This window comes from Mesoplodon mirus, assembly GCF_964341445.2.
Source record: "Mesoplodon mirus genome assembly, chromosome: 5".
Lineage (NCBI taxonomy): Eukaryota > Metazoa > Chordata > Mammalia > Artiodactyla > Ziphiidae > Mesoplodon > Mesoplodon mirus.
In genome coordinates, this window is record NC_138980.1 from 95,085,301 (window position 1) to 95,106,195 (window position 20,895).

Sequence of the window (20,895 nt, forward strand, 5' to 3'; positions counted from 1 at the left end):
TCTGAGTACATGTGTTTTACCTCCTTAGGTAGGTTTATTCCTAGGTATTTTATTCTTTTTGTTGCAGTGGTGCATGGGATTGTTTCTTTAATTTCTCTTTCTGTTCTTTTGTTGCTAGTATATAGGAATGCAAGAGATTTCTGTGCATTAATTTTGTATACTGCAGCTTTACCAAATTCATTGATTGGCTCTAGTAGTTTTCTGGTGGCATCTTTAGGATTTTCTATGTATAGTCTCATGTCATCTGCAAACAGTGACAGTTTTACTTCTTCTTTTCCAATTTGGATTCCTTTTATTTCTTTCTATTCTCTGATTGCTGTGGCTAGGACTTCAACAACTATGTTGAATAACAGAGGCGAGAGTGGACATCCTTGTCTTGTTCCTGATCTTAGAGGAAATGCTTTCAGTTTTTCACCATTGAGAGTGATGTTTGCTGTGGGTTTGTCATATATGGCCTTTATTATGTTGCGGTAGCCTCCCTCTATGCCCACTTTCTGGAGAGTTTTTATCATAAATGGGTGTTGAATTTTGTCAAAAGCTTTTTCTGCATGTATTGAGATGATCATATGTTTTTATTCTTCCATTTGTTAATATGGTGTATCACATTGATTGATTTCCTTATACTGAAGAATCCTTGCATCCCTGGGATAAATCCTACTGGATCATGGTGTATGATCCTTTTAATGTGTTGTTGGGTTCTGTTTGCTAGTATTTGGTTGAGGATTTTTGCATCTATGTTCATCAGTGATATTGGTCTGTAATTTTCTTTTTTTTTTTTTTTTGTAGTATCTTGGTCTGGTTTTGGTATCAGGGTGATGGTGGCCTCATAGAATGACTTGGGGAGTGTTCCTCTACAATTTTTTTGGAATAGTTTGAGAAGGATGGGTGTTAGCTCTTCTTTAAGTGTTTGATAGAATTCACTTGTGAAGCCATCTGCTCCTTGTCTTTTATTTGTTGGAAGATTTTTAATCATAGTTTCAATTTCATTACTTGTGGTTGGTCTGTTCATATTTTCCATTTCTTCCTGGTTCACTCTTGGAAGGTTATACCTTTCTAAGAATTTTTTCATTTCTTCCAGGTTGTCCATTTTATTGGCATAGAGTTGCTTGTAGTAGTCTCTTAGGATGCTTTGTATTTCTGCGGTGTCTGTTGTTACTTCTCCTTTTTCATTTCTAATTTTATTGATTTGAGTCCTCTCCCTCTTTTTCTTGATGAGTGTGGCTAATGGTTTATCAATTTTGTTTATCTTCTCAAAGAACCAGCTTTTAGTTTTGTTGATCTTTGCTATTGTTTTCTTTGTTTCTATTTCATTTATTTCTGCTCTGATCTTTATGATTTCTTTCCTTCTGCTAACTTTGGGTTTTTTTTGTTCTTCTTTCTCTAGTTCCTTTAGGTGTAAGTCTAGATTGTTTATTTGGAATTTTTCTTGTTTCTTGAAGTAGTCTTGTATAGCTATAAACTTCCCTCTTAGAACTGCTGTTGCTGCATCCCATAGGTTTTGGATTGTCGTGTTTTCATTGTCATTTGTCTCTAGGTAGTTTTTCATTTTCTCAGTGATCTCTTGGTTATTTAGTAATGTATTGGTTACCCTCCATGTGTTTGTGTTTTTTATGTTTTTCCCCCTGTAATTGATATCTAATCTCATAGCATTGTGGTCGGAAAAGATGCTGGATATGATTTCAGTTTTCTTAAATTTACCAAGGCTTGATTTGTGACCCACGATATGATCAGTCCTGGAGAATGTTCCATGTGCACTTGAGAAGAAAGTGAAAAATGATATTTTTGGATGGAATGTCTTATAAATATCAATTAAATCTCTCTGGTCTATTGTGTCATTCAAAGCTTGTGTTTCCTTATTAATATTCTGTCTTGATGATCTGTCCATTGGTGTAAGTGAGGTTTTGAAGTCCCCCACTATTATTGTGCTGCTGTTGATTTCCTCTTTTATAGCTGTTAGCAGTTGTCTTATGTATGGAGGTGCTCCTATATTGAGTGTATATGTATTTATAATTGTTATATCTTCTTGGATTGATCATTTGATCATTATGTAGTGTCCTTCCTTGTCTCTTGTAACATTCTTTATTTTAAAGTCTATTTTATCTGATATGAATATTGCTACTGCAGCTTTCTTTTGATTTCCATTTGCATGGAATATCTTTTTCCATCCCCTCACTTTCAGTCTGTATGTGTCCCTAGGTCTGAAGTGGGGCTCTTGTAGACAGCATATATATGTGTCCTGTTTTTGTATCCATTCAGTGAGCCTGTGTCTTTCGGTTGGAGCATTTAATCCATTCACTTTTAAGGTAATTATCGATACATATGTTCCTCTTACAATTTTCTTAATTGTTTTGGGTTTGTTTTTGTAGGTCCTTTTCTTCTCTTGTGTTTCCAACTAGAGAAGTTCCTTTAGCATTTGTTGTAGAGCTGGTTTGGTGGTGCTGAATTCTCTTAGCTTTTGCTTGTCTGTAAAGCTTTTGATTTCTCCATCGAATCTGAATGAGATCCTCTCTGGGTAGAGTAATCTTGGTTGTAGGTTCTTCCCTTTCATCACTTTAAGTATATCACGCCACTCCCTTCTGACTTGTAGAGTTTCTGCTGAGAAATCAGCTGTTAACCTTATGGGAGTTCCCTTGTATGTTATTTGTCATTTTTCCTTTGCTGCTTTCAATAATTTTTCTTTGTCTTTAATTTTTGCCAATTTGATTACTATGTTGGTGTGTTTCTCCTTGGGTTTATCCTGTATGAGACTGTCTGCACTTCCTGGACTTGGGTGGCTATTCCTTTCCCATGTTAGGGAAGTTTTGCACGATAATCTCTTCAAATATTTTCTCTGGTCCTTTCTCTCTCTCTTCTCCTTCTGGTACCCCTATAATGCGAATGTTGTTGCCTTTAATGTTGTCCCAGAGGTCTCTTAGGCTGTGTTCACTTCTTTTCATTCTTTTTTCTTTATTCTGTTCCACAGCAGTGAATTCTACCATTCTGTCTTCCAGCTCACTTATCTGTTCTTCTACCTCAGTTTTTCTGCTATTGATTCCTTCTAGTGCAGTTTTCATTTCAGTTATTGTATTGTTCACCTCTGTTTGTTCTTTAATTCTTCTAGGTCTTTGTTAAACATTTCTTGCATCTTCCCGATCTTTGCCTGCATTCTTTTTCCGAGGTCCTGGATCATCTTCATTCTCATTATTATGAATTCTTTTTCTGGAAGGTTGCCTATGTCCACTTCATTTAGTTGTTTTTCTGAGGTTTTATGTTGTTCCTTCATCTGGTACATAGCTCTCTGCCTCTTCATCTTGTCTATTTTTCTGTGAATGTAATTTTTGTTCCACAGGCTGCAGGATTGTAGTTCACCTTGCTTCTGCTGTCTGCCCGCTGGTGGATGAGACTATCTAAGAGGCCTATGCAGGTTTCCTGATGGGAGGGACTGGTCGTGGGTAGAGCTGGCTGTTGCTCTGGTGGGCAGAGCTCAGTAAACTTTAATCCGCTTGTCTGCTGGATGGGGCTGGGTTCCCTCCCTGTTGGTTGTTCTGTCTGAGGCGATCCAACACTACCCAGGCTCTTTGGTGGGGCTAATGGTGGACTCTGGGAGGGCTCATGCCAAGGAGTACTTCCCCGAACTTCCTCTGCCAGTGTCCTTGTCCTCATGATGAGACACAGCCACCCCCTACCTCTGCAGGAGATCCTCCAACAGTAACAGGTAGGTCTGGTTCAGTCTCTCATGGGGTCACTGCTCCTTCCCCTGGGTCCTGATGCACACACTACTTTTTGTGTGCCCTCCAAGAGTGGAATCTCTGTTTCTCCCAGTCCTGTCGAAGTCCTGCAGTCAAATCCCGCTAGCCTTCAAAGTGTGATTCTCTGTGAATCCTCCTACCGTTGCCAGACCCCCGGTTGGGAAGCCTGACGTGGATCTCAGAACCTTCACTTCAGTGGGTGGACTTATGTGGTATAAGTGTTCTCCAGTTTGTGAGTCACTCACCCAGAAGTTATGGGATTTGATTTTATTGTGTCTGTGCCCCTCCTACCACCTCATTGTGCTTTCTCTTTTGTCTTTGGATGTGGGGCGTTTTTCTGGGTGAATTCCAGAGTCTTCCTGTCAGTGACTGTTCAGCAGTTAGTTGTGATTCCAGTGTTCTTGCAAGAGGGAGTGAGAGCACATCCTTCTATTCCGCCATCTTGAACCAATCTCTGGAAATGCTACTAATTTTTTTGTATGTGAATTTTGTATCCTGCAACTTTATTGAATTTGTTGATTAGATCTAACAGCTTTTGTTGGAGTCTTTGTGGTTTTCTACATGTAGAATTGTGTCATCTGCAAATAGAGGCAATTTTGCCTTTTACTTATTTTCTTGTCTGGTTGTTCTGGCTAGGACTTCCAGTACTGTGTTTAATAGGTGTGGTGAGAGTGGGCATCCTTGTTTTGTTCCTGATCTTAGAGTAAAAGCTTTCAGCCTTTCACCATTAAATATGATGTTAGATGTGGGCTTGTCATATATGGCCTTTATGATGTTGAGGTATGTTCCTTCTATGCCTAATTTAAGACTTTATTATAATTAAATGTTGAATTTGGTCAAATGCTTTTTCAGCATCTATTGAGATGATTATATATTTTTTCTTTCATTCTGTTAATGTGATTTATCACATTGATTGATTTGTGTATATTGAACCATCCTTGCATCTTAGGGATAAATTCCCCTTTTAATATGCTGCTGAATTCAGTTTGCTAGTACTTTACTGAAAATTGTTGCATCTCTATTCATCAAGAATATTGGTCTGTAGTTTTCTTTTCTGGTGGTGTCCTTTTCTGGCTTTGGTATCAGGGTAATGCTGACCTTATAAGTTTGGGAGCATTCCCTCCTCTTTGATTTTTTGGAAGAGTTTGGGAAGGATTGGCATTAATTCTTCCTTAAATGTGTAGTAAAATTCACCAGTGAAGCCCTCTGTTCCTAGGCTTTTCTCCATTGGGAACATTTTTTTTCTTATTGATTCAATCTCCTTACTAGTAATTAGCCTGTTCAAATTTTCTCTTTCTTCCTGATTCAATCTTGGTAGGTTGTATGTTTCTAAGAATTTTTCCATTTCTTCTAGGTTGTCCAATTTTTTTGGTATATAGCTGTTCATAGTACCATCTTATGATCCTTTATATATCTGTTGTATCAGTTGTAATGTCTCCTTTTTCATTGAAAATAGTGTTGATTTGGATTCTCTCACTTTTTTCCTTGGTTTTTTTAGTTCTGTCATTGTATTTTTTATTTTTTAATTTTTTTTACATCTTTATTGGAGTATAATTGCTTTACAATGGTGTGTTAGTTTCTGCTTTATAACAAAGTGAATCATTGTATTTTGGAGTTCTAGGACATCTGGGTTTTTTTATGGTTTCTATATTTTTTTGTTGAACTTGTTTTGTTAATTTATTGTTTTCCCAATTTTGCTTAGTTGCTTATATGTGTGTTCTTGTAGTTCAACAAACTTCTTTAAGAGGATTATTCTGGATTCTTTTTCTAACAGTTCAGAAATATCCATTTCTTTAGGGTCAGTCATTGGAGCTTTATTAGTTTCATTTGGTGGTGTCATGTATACCTTTTTTGTGTGTGATTCTTTATTCCTTATATTGGCATCTGCACATTTGAGTAAGCAGTCTCTTCTTCCAGATTTTATGGGTTCATGGTGGCAGAAATAGTTCTTCACCCGTCATCTCAGTCTGGGTTTCTGGACCTGTCTGCAGTGGGGCTTGCTGTTAGGGTCTGTTTTTGTGAGAAGCCATTGCCTGAGCTCTGAGGTCAAGTAGGGATGGGGTGCTGCTGGCTGAGATCAGTTGGATAGGACTGCTGGCTTGGTTCCCTGCCCAAGTAAGGCTGTAGGATGAGCTCCACAGTACCCGAGTTCTCTGGTCAAGCTTACCAGATGCCTGGGACTGGGTACTATACTGACAGTAGGTGAGGCTATGAAACCTTCCCTGTGCTTCCAGGACAGCAGCATAGGACCCAGGGCTTGCATGGCTCATTGCTTGGGGACCCAATCAGTCAAGACTGTGTGCTGAATTCCTTGCCCAGATGGAGCCACTGGTTTTGCTCTGCAGAGGTGGAAAGTCATGGGCTATGCTCTTTGTTCAAGTTCTATTGTAAACCAGGCTGTTGGATGGGTCATGCAACTTCCCGAATGCTGTGGTTAGGTTCCCTGGTTGAGTGGGTTGAAGCAATAGGCAGAACTATGAATTAGTTTTCCTGCCAGGATGTAGTGGGAGAACCAGCTCCAGGGCTGGCCAGGCTCTTTGTTTGTAGTCTTGACTCAAGCTGACTCATGCCCAAGTTCCCTGGCTGAGCAGTGCCACTAGTTTTGCTCTGTGGATGATCAGCTCTGCCTGCCATACTCTCTGCTTGAGTGTTGCTGGGCTATGTACCTTCCAGGTATTCCCAATCAGGCTTTCTGGCTGGGAGGGGCCAGGAGCTACACTCGGCAGTGGGTCAGGCTATGAATCAGGTCTCTTGTTTGGGAAGATCAGGAAGCCCTGCTCCAAGAAGCTTTTCAGGTATTCCCAATCAGGCTTTCTGGTCAGGAGAGGCCACAAGCTACACTCAACAGTGGGCCAGGCTATGAATTAGCTCACATGCCTGTGTGAAGCAAGGGAATTCTCTAAGTCCAGTAAGGTTTTCTGTGGTTTTGACTCAAGCTGACCCACTCCCCAAGTTTCTTGGCCAAACAGAGCCACCGGTTTTGCTTTGCAGAAGATCAGCTCTACCTGCCATATTTTGTTCCTGAATGTTGCTGGTCTCTGCAGCTTCCAGGTGTTGTAGCCTGGCTTTCTGGCCAGGTGGGGCGGGGAGCTATCACTCAGCCCTCCTGCCTTGGTGGGGGAAGAACAGGCGTCAGGGCCAGGAAGAAGACCTGAATCAGGCAGATGTGTACCTCACCAAGTTCTCTGGTCAAACTGTGCCACCGTCCTGGCTCTGCAGATAAGCAAAGCAGCTGGTTGGGACTACTACTTGGACACTGCAGGTAGGAACCTACTTGGTCTGCCAAGGTCAGAGTGCCAGTTGTTGCAAGTCCCTACCCCCTTCTCCTTCAAAATCAGTTTCCTGGTGGTCAGGCCCCACAGATTTCCCCTGAAATCCCCATGGGGCAAGACTGGAGGGAATGGGGCTCCCAAGAAGTGACCCACAAGGTTGGGGGAGTTAAATATCCACTGTAAGCTCTCTTTTCCCCCTGGAGGAACCCATGGGCTCAGGGGAGGCCTCTCAGCATGGTGCTGCACTGGCCTGGGGCAGGGGCGATGTGGCCAGTGTGTAGCCTCTCCTCACTCTTCTAAATGCAGTCTGTCCTGCTCCCTGTCATGCAGCGGGTGCTTCAGCCTCACCCCTGTGTTCTAGGATTCTCTCAATGGTGTCTTGTCCATGAGCAGTTGTTAGTTGTTCTTGAGAGGGAGAGGAAAGTCAGGAACAACCTTTGTCAACATATTGGTGATATCAGTCCTTCACTATAAAGTGTTTTGTGTTAGGCTTTTTTTTTCACTTAGCATAAAGGTTTTTGCAAACAGGTTTTTGTGTGCTCTTTCGCTTTCATTTCTGTTGGGTAAATACCTAGAAGTGGATTTTTTGGGTCATATGATAGATACATGTTTAAATTTATAAGAAAAGGCCAGGACTTCCCAGGTGGTCCAGTGGTTAGGACTCTGTGCTTCCACTGCAGGGGACCCAGTTCGATTCCTGGTTGGGGAACTAAGGTCCTGGAAGCTACACAGCCAAAAAAGAAAAAAAGAAAAGGCCAAAGTGTTTTCTATGCCATTTTGCATCCCTGCCAGTAATATATGAGATTTTTCAGTTGTTCAGCAACCTTGCCAGTGGTAGTAATGTCAATCTTTATAGGCTTAGCCATTCTGCTGGCTGTGCAGTGGTATAGGTTTTAATTTTTATTTACTTGATGACAACATTGAACATCTTTTTATGTGTTTATTGGTTATTTTTCATTTTTCTTTGGTAAAATGTTGGTTCAAATATTTTATTTTCATGTAGGTTTCACATGTCTTTTCATTTTATTAAGAGTATCTTTTAAAGAGCAATTTTAAAAAAATTTTGAGAAAGTCCAATTTATCATTTTCTTTTACGGTTTGTGCCTTTTGTATTCTATTTAAAAATTCTTTGCCTATCTTAAGGTCATAAAGATTTTCTCCTGTGTTTTCTTTTAGAAGTTTTATAGTTTTATTTTTTATGTTTACATTTATGATCCATTTAGAGTTAATTTTTATTTGGTGGGAGGTAATGGCAAAGGTTCTTTTTTTTTTTTTTTTTTTTTGCGGTATGTGGGCCTCTCACTGTTGTGGCCTCTCCCATTGTGGAGCACAGGCTCCGGACGCGCAGGCTCAGCGGCCATGGCTCACGGGCCCAGCCGCTCCACGGCATGTGGGATCTTCCCAGAACGGGGCACGAACCCGTGTCCCCTGCATCGGCAGGCGGACTCCCAACCACTGTGCCACCAAGGAAGCCCACAAAGGTTCGTTTTTGCATAGAGATATTTAATATTTTGGCACTCTGGCAAAAATCAATTGATCTTATATACCATGTATGGATCTATTTTGGAATCACAATTTGGTTTCATTGATCTCTGTCTATTTTTATGCAAATACTATGTTGTTTGATTTCAGTAGCTTTATAGCGAATTAGGTGGTGTAAGTCTTCTTTCTCTGTTTTTTAAAAAAATTTTTGGCCTTTACACATAAATTATAGAATCGACTCAGCAGTATTTAAAAGTGGCCTGCTGGAATTTTGATTGGAATTACGTCAAATCTGTGCATCATCTGGGGAGAATTGAAAAGTTAATACTGAGTTTTTCAGTCCGTGACCATGATGTCTCTCTCCACTAATTTCTGTTAGCAATTACTTGTATTTTTTAGTGTACAGTTTTTACATACCTTTTATTAAATTTATCCTAAATATTACATTTTTTGCATACTATTGTAAATGGTTTTTTGAAATTTCAGTTTTCAGTTGTTTGTTGCTAGTATATAGAATCAGACTGATTTTGTATGTTGACATTTTATCCTGTGACCTTGCTAAATAAACTCACTTATTGAGTTCTAGAAGCTTTTTTGGTAATTCCTTAGGGTATTTTACATGGAGGGTCATGTTGCTGCAAATAAAGATGAGTTTACTTTGTTCTTCTCAGATTTTATTACTTTTTTTTTCTTTTTCTTACATTATTATACTTGCTATAACCTCCAGGGCAGTGCTGAATAAACACGGTGAGAGTGGATATCCTTTCCTTGTTCTCAGTTTTAGGGGAAAAAACATTACTTTTTAAAATCATTAAATATGACAACTATACATCTTTCTTTTTTTATTGAAGTGTAGCTAATTTACAATGTTGTGCTAGTTTCAGGTGTACAGCAAAGTGATTCAGTCATATCTATCTATATACCTATTCTTTTTCAGATTCTTTTCCATTATAGTTTATTACAAGATATTGAATATAATTCCCTATGCTATACCGTATGTCCTTGTTTTCTTTCTATTTTATATATAATAGTGTATATATGTTAATCCCAAACTCCTAGCTATAGATCTTTCATAGATAACCTTTATCATTTGAGGATATTCCTTTCTATTTCTATTGTGTTAAGAATTTCTATCATCAGAAGCTATTGAATTTTGTCAAATGTTTTTCTCCACCCAATGAGATGATCATATAGATTTTCTTTATTAGTCTGTTGACATGATTTGTTATTACTATTATTATTTTGATTGTTGAACCAACCCTTACAGTCCTGGATTAAAACCCATTTGTTCATGCTTTATTTTCCTTTTTACATATTAGTGGATTTCTTAATATTTTGTTACAGACTTTTGTATCTCTGTTCTTGAGTAATATTGGTCTGGAGTTTTCTTAAGATGTCCTTGTGTGATTTTGGTATTAGTGTGATGCTGATCTCATAAGATGTCTTGAAGTACTTCCTCCTTTCTGCATTCTAGAAGTGTGTAATATTGTTATTTCAACCATCACTGGTAGAATTCATCAATGGAACCATGTGGTCCTGCAGTTTTCTTTGTGGTTGGGTTTTTAACTAAAAATTCACTTTATTTAATTGACCCTTGAACAACATGGGTTTGAACAATGCAGGTTCACTTATAGGTGGATTTTTTTCAATAGTAAATACAGTAGTACTATCCTGGTTGGTTGAATCTACAGATGCAGAACCATGGATACAGGGGAACTGCGGATATGGAGGAACCTCCTATACAGAGGGCCAACTACACATTATACTCAAATTTTTGACTGCACGGAGGGTCAGCATCCCTAACCTCCATGTTGTTTAAGGGTCAACAACAGTTTTGCTATTCAGGTTATCTGTTTCTTTTTGACTGAGTTTTTGTACATTGTGTCTTTTGAGGAATCTGTTGATTTTAGTAAGTTGGCAAACTTATTGGCATAAAGTTATTAATGATATTTCCTTATTTTCCTCTTACTGTATGCAGAGTCAGTAGGATTATCACCCTATTTCATTCTTGATATTAGTCATCTGTATCTTCTTTCTTTTTTTTCCCCTTGATCAACCTGGTAGAACTTTGTCATTTTTATTGATCTTTTCAAGAAATTAGTATTTACTCTCACTAATTTTTCTCTTTTGTTTTCCTGTTATCTATTTCATTGAGTTCTGCTTTTTATTATTTCCTTCCATCTTTTTATTTTGGGTTTAATTTGCTCTTCTTTTTGTAACTTCTTTAGGTCATTAATTTAAAACCTTTCTTCTTCTTCTTTTTTTTTTTTTTTTTTGTGGTACACGGGCCTCTCACTGTTGTGGCCTCTCCCATTGCAGAGCACAGGCTCTGGACGCGCAGGCTCAGTGGCCATGGCGCATGGGCCCAGCCGCTCCACAGCATGTGGGATCTTCCCAAACCGGGGCACAAACCCGTGTCCCCTGCATCGGCAGGTGGACTCTCAACCACTGCGCCACCAGGGCAGCCCCCTTTCTTCTTTTTTAGTAAAAGCTTTGGATGGTATAAATTTCCTTCTAAGCATTGCTTTAGCTGCATTCCAGAAAATTTATTATTTTATTTTTCCATTCTTTGAATTTAGAGATGGGGTTTTCTCAGCATACCTGTCCCCACCCTGATGGCAGACCACTTCTACATCCTCTTAATCAGTGTGTAGGTTTTAGGGCTCAGAGGATTTTCTGCCTCAGAGGCAGATGGTTTTTGTTTCTTAGCACAGAAATGCTTGAATCAAGGGCATGGTCTGGTTTCTTGTTTGTCCTCTAACAGCAGCCAACAGTGACCCTGCACCTCTGCTGGGCTAAGATTGGAGATGGACTCCTCATAATACTCTTGCTCCACTCTCAAATCTTGGCAGTTTCCTCATGTCTCAGCCACCAAGAAGGACATTGTCAGGTTTCACACCCTCATGAGCATGTGGTGGATACCCATGGAAGAGAGATGGCAAGTGGGTGCCAATGTCTCTCTGTTATGCTCTCCCACTTAGGCTTTAATTTGTTATTTTCTGTAGTTTTCTATTTAACTGCTTTTATGGTGACTGTCACTCTTTCCTGTGCTCAGTCAAAGGTGAAACAATTTGTGTGGCCCATGTCTCCTCAAAGGACTTGTCACTCTTTGCAGTTTACTTTACTTGGTTATCTTGTGACATCAGCTCTCTGATAGTTAAAAAAAATAATGATTTTGTAGATTATTCAGTTTTCTTTCTCATTGTTTAGGGTGGGAGTGAAATTTGTCTGTGACTTTCTACATCCTAAGCAGAAGGAGAAGCATCCTGAATTTTATTTTTGAGATTCATTCATGTAGATGCTAGTGAACACAGCTCATTAATTTTGGCTGCTGCATAGTATTTCATGGTAAGAACATAGCACAATTCATTTTCCACTTTCCTATTGATGAACTTTTCAGGTTTTTTTTTTTCTATTACAAGTGATGCTATTATAAATGTTTTAAAAAATGTCTCCTGGTACATCAGCACAAGTATTTCTCTCAGACATGTACCTAGGAAAGGAATTGCTAGGTTACTGGGTAAGATGCCATGTACAGCTACTATTACTCTTTACATCTTCACCTATGCTTGGGATTATCCACCTTTAAAATTTTACCAGCCTTATAGGTATAAAGTTATATGTAATCATAGTTTCAGTTTACATTTCCCTGATTACTAATGAGGTTTTTTTCCCCATGTGTTTATGGGTCATTCATCTTTTTTCTTTTGTAAAATGGGTTCCATTTTTCTTTTGGGTTGTCCTTTCTTTTTGATCTGTAGTAGGAGTGTTTTATGTATTGTTGATTATTCTTTGTAAGTTACTTGTATTATAAATATTGCCTTACAGTTTATAATTTGTCTTTTTATGATGTCCTTTGCTGAATTGAAGTGTTTAATTTTAATATAATTGCATTTAGTAATTTTTTCCTTTTGGGTCTTGTTTAAGGAGCATTTTCAGGCTCCAAAGTTGTAAAAATATCTCCGATGTTTTCTTATAAAATTTTTAATGTTTTGCTTTTTACATTTGAGTTTTTAATCCACTTGACAGTTTTTAAATTAAAAAAAATTTTTGTACATAGAGTGTGAAGTAGGGATTTAATATCATTTTCCCCCCATGTGTATAACCTAATCTCCCTGTACCATATAATGAATAGTCCATCTTTCCCCCACTCATCTGCAGTATCACCTCTGCAATGTATCAGTTGTTTGTATTTGGGTTTATTTTCAGTCTCGTTATTCTGGTCTATTTTTCTGTTTGTTTCTCTGTGCTAATACCATATTATAGCATTAAAAGAAGTCTTGTATAATAGGAGAAACCTCTATACCTTGTAATCCTTGATTTTTCTTTAAAAATATCTTTGCTGTTTTTGACCCTTTTTTCATATACATTTAGATTCATCTTGTTAATTTGTTTAAGGATTTCTATTGAATATTAAATAAGAATTGGATTTGATTGTAGTAAATATTTTAGGAAGTATTGGTATGTTTACAATACTGAGTGTCCCTTGCCATTAAAAGACATAACCCTCCATTTATTTAGTTGTCTTCTTGGATGCTTTGAAAATACTCTCCATAAAGGGCTTACACTTCTCTCATTAGTTTACTCCTGGGTGTTTTATAGTTTTTGTTGCTGTTGTACTAGCATTTAAAAAATATTGTTCTTACTCTTATTCTTTGACTGGTGAAGAAATGTAGTTGATTTTTTTTCATGTTGATCTTATATATAGAAATTTAGGTAGTTCTCTTATTATAAGAATGTGTTTGGGTTTAGAATGTAAACAATCATATATCATCTATGAATAGCACTGTGTATTTCTTTTTCTTAACTTTCTGTTAGGGCACCCAGTACAAGGTTGAATAGAAATGGTGATAGATGTTCTCTTGTTTTATTCCTGATTTTTAAAGGGAATGCTGCTAATGTTTCACCAATGTTTACTGTAACGTTTTTTGAAGATTCCTTTCTGATTTTAAAGAAGCTATATTTTTCTCCCCAGTTTACTGGATTTTTGACTCTCTCATAGAATTTTATGTGTTTTTTTCCCTATTTTCTCTTTTTATATGATAACTTGCATTAAAAAGATCTTATAAAATCAAACCATTATTTCATTCTTGGAATAAATCTAATTCAAAATTGATATTTTAAATATTTTATTCATTGCTGGATTAAGTTTGCCTTTACTTTGGAGGAGGTTTGTCAATATTCATGATGAAGATTGGCTTGAAATTTTCTTTTCTTGTAGTTTTTTTGCTCTTTGTTTTCAAAGTTATATTAGTTCATTAAATGGATTGGAGAGTCTTTCTTTATTTTCCTCTCTCTGGAGGAGTTTTTAAGAAGGAATTATCTGTTCCTTGAAAGCTTGGTGGATCCCCTGTAAACCCTATACCCCTAGGCCTGGTATTGTCTTTGTGAGAAGATTTTTATTTTCTTATATTTATTTTCTTAACTTTTAACTTTGAATAATTATAGATATAGAAGAGTTTACCAGGAACTGTACAGGGAAATCCTGAGCATGTTTACCCAGCCTTTCCCACAATTTTGACTTTGGTACAATCCATAGGGTTTACTCAGATTTACCAGTTATCTGTATACACGTTCATGTTTGTGTGTGTGTAGCTCTATGCAGTTTTATCATGTGTGTAGCCTTGTGTAACCATAAGTCTCCCTTATGTTTCTCCTTTATAGCCACATCCATCCCCCTTCTCTATCCCAAGCTCCTGGCAATCACTGATGTTTTCTCTCTGTGAGGTTATTTAATGAATGCTACACAAATGAAATCATGCAGTGTGTATCCTTTTAAGATTGAAGTTTTTCACTCAGCATAATTTTCTTGAGGTTCATTCAAGTTGTGTGAATCAATAGTTCACTCTTTTTTTTGATTATTTTATTTTATTTTTGGCTGCGTTGGATCTTTGTAGCTGTGCACAGGCTTTCTCTAGTTGCGGCGAGCAGGGGCTACTCTTCATTGCAGTGCATGGGTTTCTCATTGTGGTGGTTTCTCTTTGTTGTGGAGCACAGGCTCTAGGCACGCAGGTTTCAGTAGTTGTGGCTCATGGGCTCTAGAGCACAGGCTCAGTAGTTGTGGTGCACGGGCTTAGTTGCTCCACGGCATGTGGGATCTTCCCGGACCAGGGCTCCAAGCTGTGTCCCCTGCATTGGCAGGAGGATTCTTAACCACTGTGCCACCAGGGAAGTCCAGTTCACTCATTTTTGATATCACCTCACACTAGTCAAAATGGCTATCATCAAAAAATCCATAAACAATAAATGCTGGAGAGGGTTGTGGAGAAGAAGGGAACCCTTCTGCAGTGTTTGTGGGAATGTAAACTGTTACAGCCACTATGGAGAACAGTATGGAAGTTCCTTAAAAAACTAAAAATAGAGCTACCATATGACCCTGCAATCCCACTGCTGGGCATATATCTGGAGAAAAACATTGTCCGAAAGGATACATGTACCCCAATACATGTTCATTGTAGCACTGTTTACAATAGCCAAGACATGGAAGCAAGCTAAATGTCCATCAACAGAGGAATGGATAAAGAAGATGTGGTACATATATACAGTGGAATATTACTCAGCCATTAAAAAGAATGAAATAATGCCATTTGCAGCAACATGGATAGACCTAGAGATTGTCATATTGAGTGAAGTAAGTCAGACAGAGAAAGCGAAATATTGTATGATATCCCTTATATGAGGAATCTAAAAAGAAATGATACAAATGAAATTATTTATAAAACAGAAACGGACTCACAGACTTAGAGAACGAACTTATGGTTACCAGGGGGAAGGATGGAGGGAAGGTATAGTTAGGGAGTTTGGGATCAACTTGTACACACTGCCATATTTAAAATGGATAACCAACAAGGACCTACTGTATAGCACAGGGAACTCTGATCAATGTTATGTAGCAGCCTGGATGGGAGGGGAGTCTGGAGGAGAATGGATACATGTATATGTATGGCTGAGCCCCTTTGCTGTGCACCTGACACTATCACAACATTGTTAATTGGCTATATAAAATAAAAAGTTAAAAAAAAAGAAAATCTTTGCCTTTTGTTTTAGTTGTTGCTCGTGGCTAAAAAAAAAAAGTAATTAGACTTTTTCAAGAAGAAAAAATAGTTCACTCATTTTTATTGCTGAGTAGTATTTCATGGTATGGATGTACCACAGTTTCCTATTGAAGAACATTTGGGTAGTTTCCAGTTTTGGGCTGTTAGGACAAAAGCTGCTATCAAATTAACTGCACATGGTTAAAAGTTATTTTAAAAAAAATTTTAATTGGAGTATAGTTGATTTACAATGTTGTATTTCAGGTGTATAGCAAAGCAATTCAGTTATACATATATCTGTTCTTTTTCAAATTCTTTTCCCATTTAGGTTATTACAGAATGTTGAGCAGAGTTCCCTGTGCTATACAGTAGGTCCTTTTTGGTTATCTATTTTAAATATAGTACTGTGTATATATCAATCCTGAACTCCCAATATATCCCTCCCCCGCCCCTTTCCCCCCTGGTAACCATAAGTTTGTTTTCTACAACTATGACTCTATTTCTGTTTTGTAAATAAGTTCATTTGTACCATTTTTTTTTAGATTCCACATATAAGTGATATCATATGATATTTGTCTTTGTCTGACTGACTTCAGTCAGTATGACAATCTCTAGGTCCATCCATGTTGCTGCAAATGGCATTATTTCACTCTTTTTTATGGCTGAGTAATATTCCATTGTAGATATGTACCACATCCTATTTATCCATTCATCTATCGATGGACATTTAGGTTGCTTCCACGTCCTGGCTGTTGTAGATGGTGTTGCAGTGAACATTGGGGTGCATGTATCTTTTCAAATTATGGTTTTCTCTGGATATATGCCCAGGAGTGGGATTGCTGGATCATATGGTAGCATCTAGTTTTAGTTTTTTAAGGAACCTCCATACTGTTTTACGTAGTGGCTGCACCAATTTACATTCCCACCAACAGTGTAGGAGGGTTCCCTTCTCTCCACACCCTCTCCAGCACTTATTGCCTATGGATTTTTTGATGATAGCCATTTTGACTGGTGTGATGTGATATCTCACTGTAGTTTTGATTTTCATTCCTCTAATAAATGATTAGCAATGTTGAGAATCTTTTTATGTGCTTCTTGGCCATCTGTATGTCTTCTTTGCAGAAATGTTTATTTAGGTCTTCTGCCTATTTTTTTGATTGGGTGGTTTTTTTGATACTGAGCCTCATGAGCTGTTTGTAAATTTTGGAGAATAATCCCTTGTCAGTCACATCATTTGCAAATATTTTTTCCCATACTGTGGCTTGTCTTTTCATTTTGTTTATGGTTTCCTTTGCTGTGCAGAAGCTTTTTAGTTTAATTAGGTCCCATTTGTTTATTTTTATTTTCATTACCCTAGGAGATGGATCCAAAAAGATACTGCTGCGATTTATGTCGAAGAGTGTTCTGCCTATGTTTTCCTCTAAGAGTTTTATAGTACCTGGTCTTACATTTATGTCCTTAATCCATTTTGAGTTTATTTTTGTGTATGGTGTTAGAGAATGTTCTAATTTCATTCTTTTACATGTAGCTGTGCAGTTTTCCCAGCACCACTTACTGAAGAGACTGTCTTTTCTCCATTGTGTACTCTTGCCTCCTTTGTCATAGATTGATTGACCATAGGTGTAGGGGTTTATTTCTGGGCTTTCTATCCTGTTCCATTGATCTAAATGTCTGCTTTTGTGAAGGACCATAGTGTTTTGATAAGTGTAGCTTTGTAGTATAGTCTGAAGTTTGGGAGCCTGATTCCTCCAGCTCCATTTTTCTTTCTCAGGATTGCTTTGGCTATTTGGGGTCTTTTGTGTCTCCATATAAATTTTAAAATTTTTTGTCTAGTTCTGTTAAAAATGCCATTGGTAATTTGATAGGGCTTGCATTGAATCTGTAGATTGCCATTAGTCATTTTGACAATATTGATTCTTCCAATCCAAGAGCATGGTATGTCTTTCCATCTGTTTGTTTCATTTTTGATTTCTTTAATCAGCATCTTATAGTTTTCTGAGTACAGGTCTTTTGCCTCCTTAGGTAGGTTTATCCCTAGGTATTTTATTCTTTTTGATGCGACAGTAAATGGGATTGTTTCTTTAATTTCTCTTTCTGATCTTTTGTTGTTAGTGTATAGTAATGCAACAGACTTCCGTGTATTAATTTTGTCCTGCAACAAAGTCCTGCAACTTTACCAGATTCATTGATGAGTGCTAGTAGTTTTCTGGTAGCATCTTTAGGATTTTCTATGTATAGTATCATGTCATCGAGAAACAGTGACAGTTTTACTTCTTCTTTTCCAATTTGGATTCCTTTTATTTATATTTTTTCTTCTCTTATTGCTGTAACTAGGACTTCCTAAACAGTGTTGAATAAAAGTGGTGAAAGTGGACATCCTTGTCTTGTTCCTGATCTTAGAGGAAATGCTTTCAGCTTTTCAGCATTGAGTATGATGTTGGCTGTAGTCTACAGCCATACCACCCTGAACACACATGATCTCGTCTAAAAGTTATTTTAAATGCTTCTGTGACCTTACAAGTTTTAAAGTAAATTGTTTTAAAGATGTAATAATATATCTTGCTAACATACTTCTAACATCTCTCTCCTAAGCCTAGGAACTTCACCCCTGATTTTCTAACAGCCCTGCAGTGAATTGAATCATATTAAAGGGTATCATTATTAAATTCCTCCAGCTTCATTTAAAATAGTAAAAAACCAAAAAACAAACCAAAAAAGCTGCTATGAGCATGTATGTAAAAGTTTATGCATGAAATAAACCTTCAGTTATCTGGGTTAAATGCTACAAGATGATTTTAAATTACTGATTTCAGCTCTTTAATAGTTACAGAACTATCTTGAATGCTGTTTTTTCTTGAGTAAGCTTTGGCAAGTTATATTGTTTCTAGGAATTCATCAATTTTGTTTAATTTAGGTTATTTTCAAATTTATTATCAGAGAGTTCACAGTATTCACTTATTACCTTTTCAATCCCTGCTGTTTCTGTAGTTATTTATATCTACCATTTCATTCCCAAGATAGTTTATTCTTTTTTTCTTGGTGAATCTCATTGAAGAACGAAGTCTTGGCTTTGTTTTTCTATGTAAGCGTATGTCAAACATATCAGCGTAGGGAAAGAAATTAAAAAGCAGCTTTCTTTTTGTCTTTCATTGTTCCTTTAAAATTTATCCAGTTAAAGAAAGCCTTCCATTTCCCCTGGATGGAAATGCAGAGAAGCCTCATAACTCAGGGTGTCTCACCCATGGCACTATTAACATTTGGGGCCAGAGAATTCTTTAGTGTGAAGGTCTGTCTTGGGCATTGTAAGATGGTTAGCAGCACCCTGGCCTCTACCTATTGGATGCCAGTAGCACTTACCAGTTGTGAGAACCAAAAATATCTGCAGACATTGTTAAACATCCCCTGGGGGGCAAAATTGCTTCCAGTTGAAAACCACTGCCATGACTCTTATGTTTAATCTTAGAAAACAAAGTTCTAGAATCACTTTATTTCTAATCTTTTAAGTTGAATGCTTAGCGCATGAATTTTCAGCCTTTTTTTTTTTTTTTTTGGTTGTCAGGAAATTCAGTAAAATTTATTGCCTCGTTGTAATTAACAGATTTTAGATATCTGGTTTCCTCTCTTTTCTCTTTATAATTGGGCTTTGTTTTCATTTATAATTTTCCTCTTTTACCATATGTTTAACCTTGTAGATGACTTCTGGTCTTCCCAAATTAGTACTTGAGGAATATACTTTAATATACACCAATGATTATTTTCATGGAACATCTACTTTGGGGTAAAAAACTGTGAGGGTATCCTGATATAGGACTGATTTCAAGCCACGAGAAAGAGTTTGAGAAAGAGAACAATGAAGCAAAGAGAGGAGATATGCTCTTGTGAATCTGCTGATCTCCCATTTCTGACTTTCTATATGCATCAGAGTGACGTAGAAGAGAGGCTGGACTTAGTTTGATATAAAAAGAAATTCAGGAGTTAAACTGGCTGGGGCAGATGGCTGCCTGTCCCCTGATTTGATTGAGATTAAAGGTTCAAACATAGCAGAGGAGATGTTTCCATCTCTGATTGGTATTCCCTGGAAGACTAATGAAGTGTACAGTTCTGGAATAGAAAAAGCCTGGTTTCTGGGATTTTGGCTGCTGCAATAGGAGCTTCAGTGAGGGACATCAGTGAGTAAATCCTCCCACTTTGCCCACTCACTCCCTTTCATAATGCACATACATCCTCAGTGTGTTCCTTCGAGTCCTGCTGTGCTGTATTACTGTGTCATACTCATTCCTTGACATTTGGCAGGGGGGCAGAAGGAAGGCTTCTAGAGGCTGCTTGGAAAATTAACTTGGGATAAAAACCCAACAGGCTTAAATTATTCATTGGCTTTTACCCAGGTCTAGAAGGAAACTTTTGGGGGCTGGATGTGTTTGCATGAAAGGGAAAGATCCTCTGAATATGGAACAAGACCAAGCCCTAATGAAAGGTGGGAAGAGGCCAGGAGAGAATAGCTTCTAAGGTTGTCAATATCTCCACTTTCTATGACACTTATTTTTCTGTTAATTCTTGGCATTTATATTGCTGTGATAGATCAATTAGCCTCTCACAATGTTCTAGTCCATTGACCTTATCATTTAACTATCCTATGGTGCCACTGTCACCACAGGGAGACTGCAAAAGAAACATTTATAATTTTGAATTACCTAGGTCCAGAGCTGGGAAGATATTAAAAGGCTTAGTTTAGATTATCAGCACATTAGATGACTGAACCTTTAAGGAATTTTCCTTTTTCTCATCACTTTGGAATTCTGACAGCTACACTGTGAAAGCAAGAGAACAGAACCCATCCTGCACAGTGCTGGTGTTCAGAGATTCTAAAGTGACCCCGAGAAGACTTGGGAGATCACAGAATCCCAAAGCTGGAAAGGGCCTCGCCTTAGAGATCACTGTGTCAGCCAGGATCCTTGGCTGCAGGCAACAGAACTGCTCTATGGATAGCTTAGTAAAAGGGAATGAGCTGGAAGGCCATCAGGAGGCTCCAAGGTCAATAGGAGGCTGGAGAATGAGGCTTGGGAAAGGGAAGGAACCAAGGGTGCTCTGGAGGACTAGGGCAACTTTACAGCAAAATTTTCCTAGGAACAATGCCTTCCAACTCTTTCTTCTGTCCTTCAAGACTCAGTTTTGGGAGAAAGTATCCAACTGGGTAAATAAAGATTACGGATCGGTCCTTTGGCTTCCATAGTGGGAGGGCACCATCTGGACTACATTAAATACTGAAGAAGGAATCAGGATGCTTTTAGAGAAGCAAAATTAAAAAAAAAAGTTTTAATACTAGGTAATGATTTAGTCCAACCTGTTTTACAGTTGAGGAAACTGTGGCCTAGATAGTGA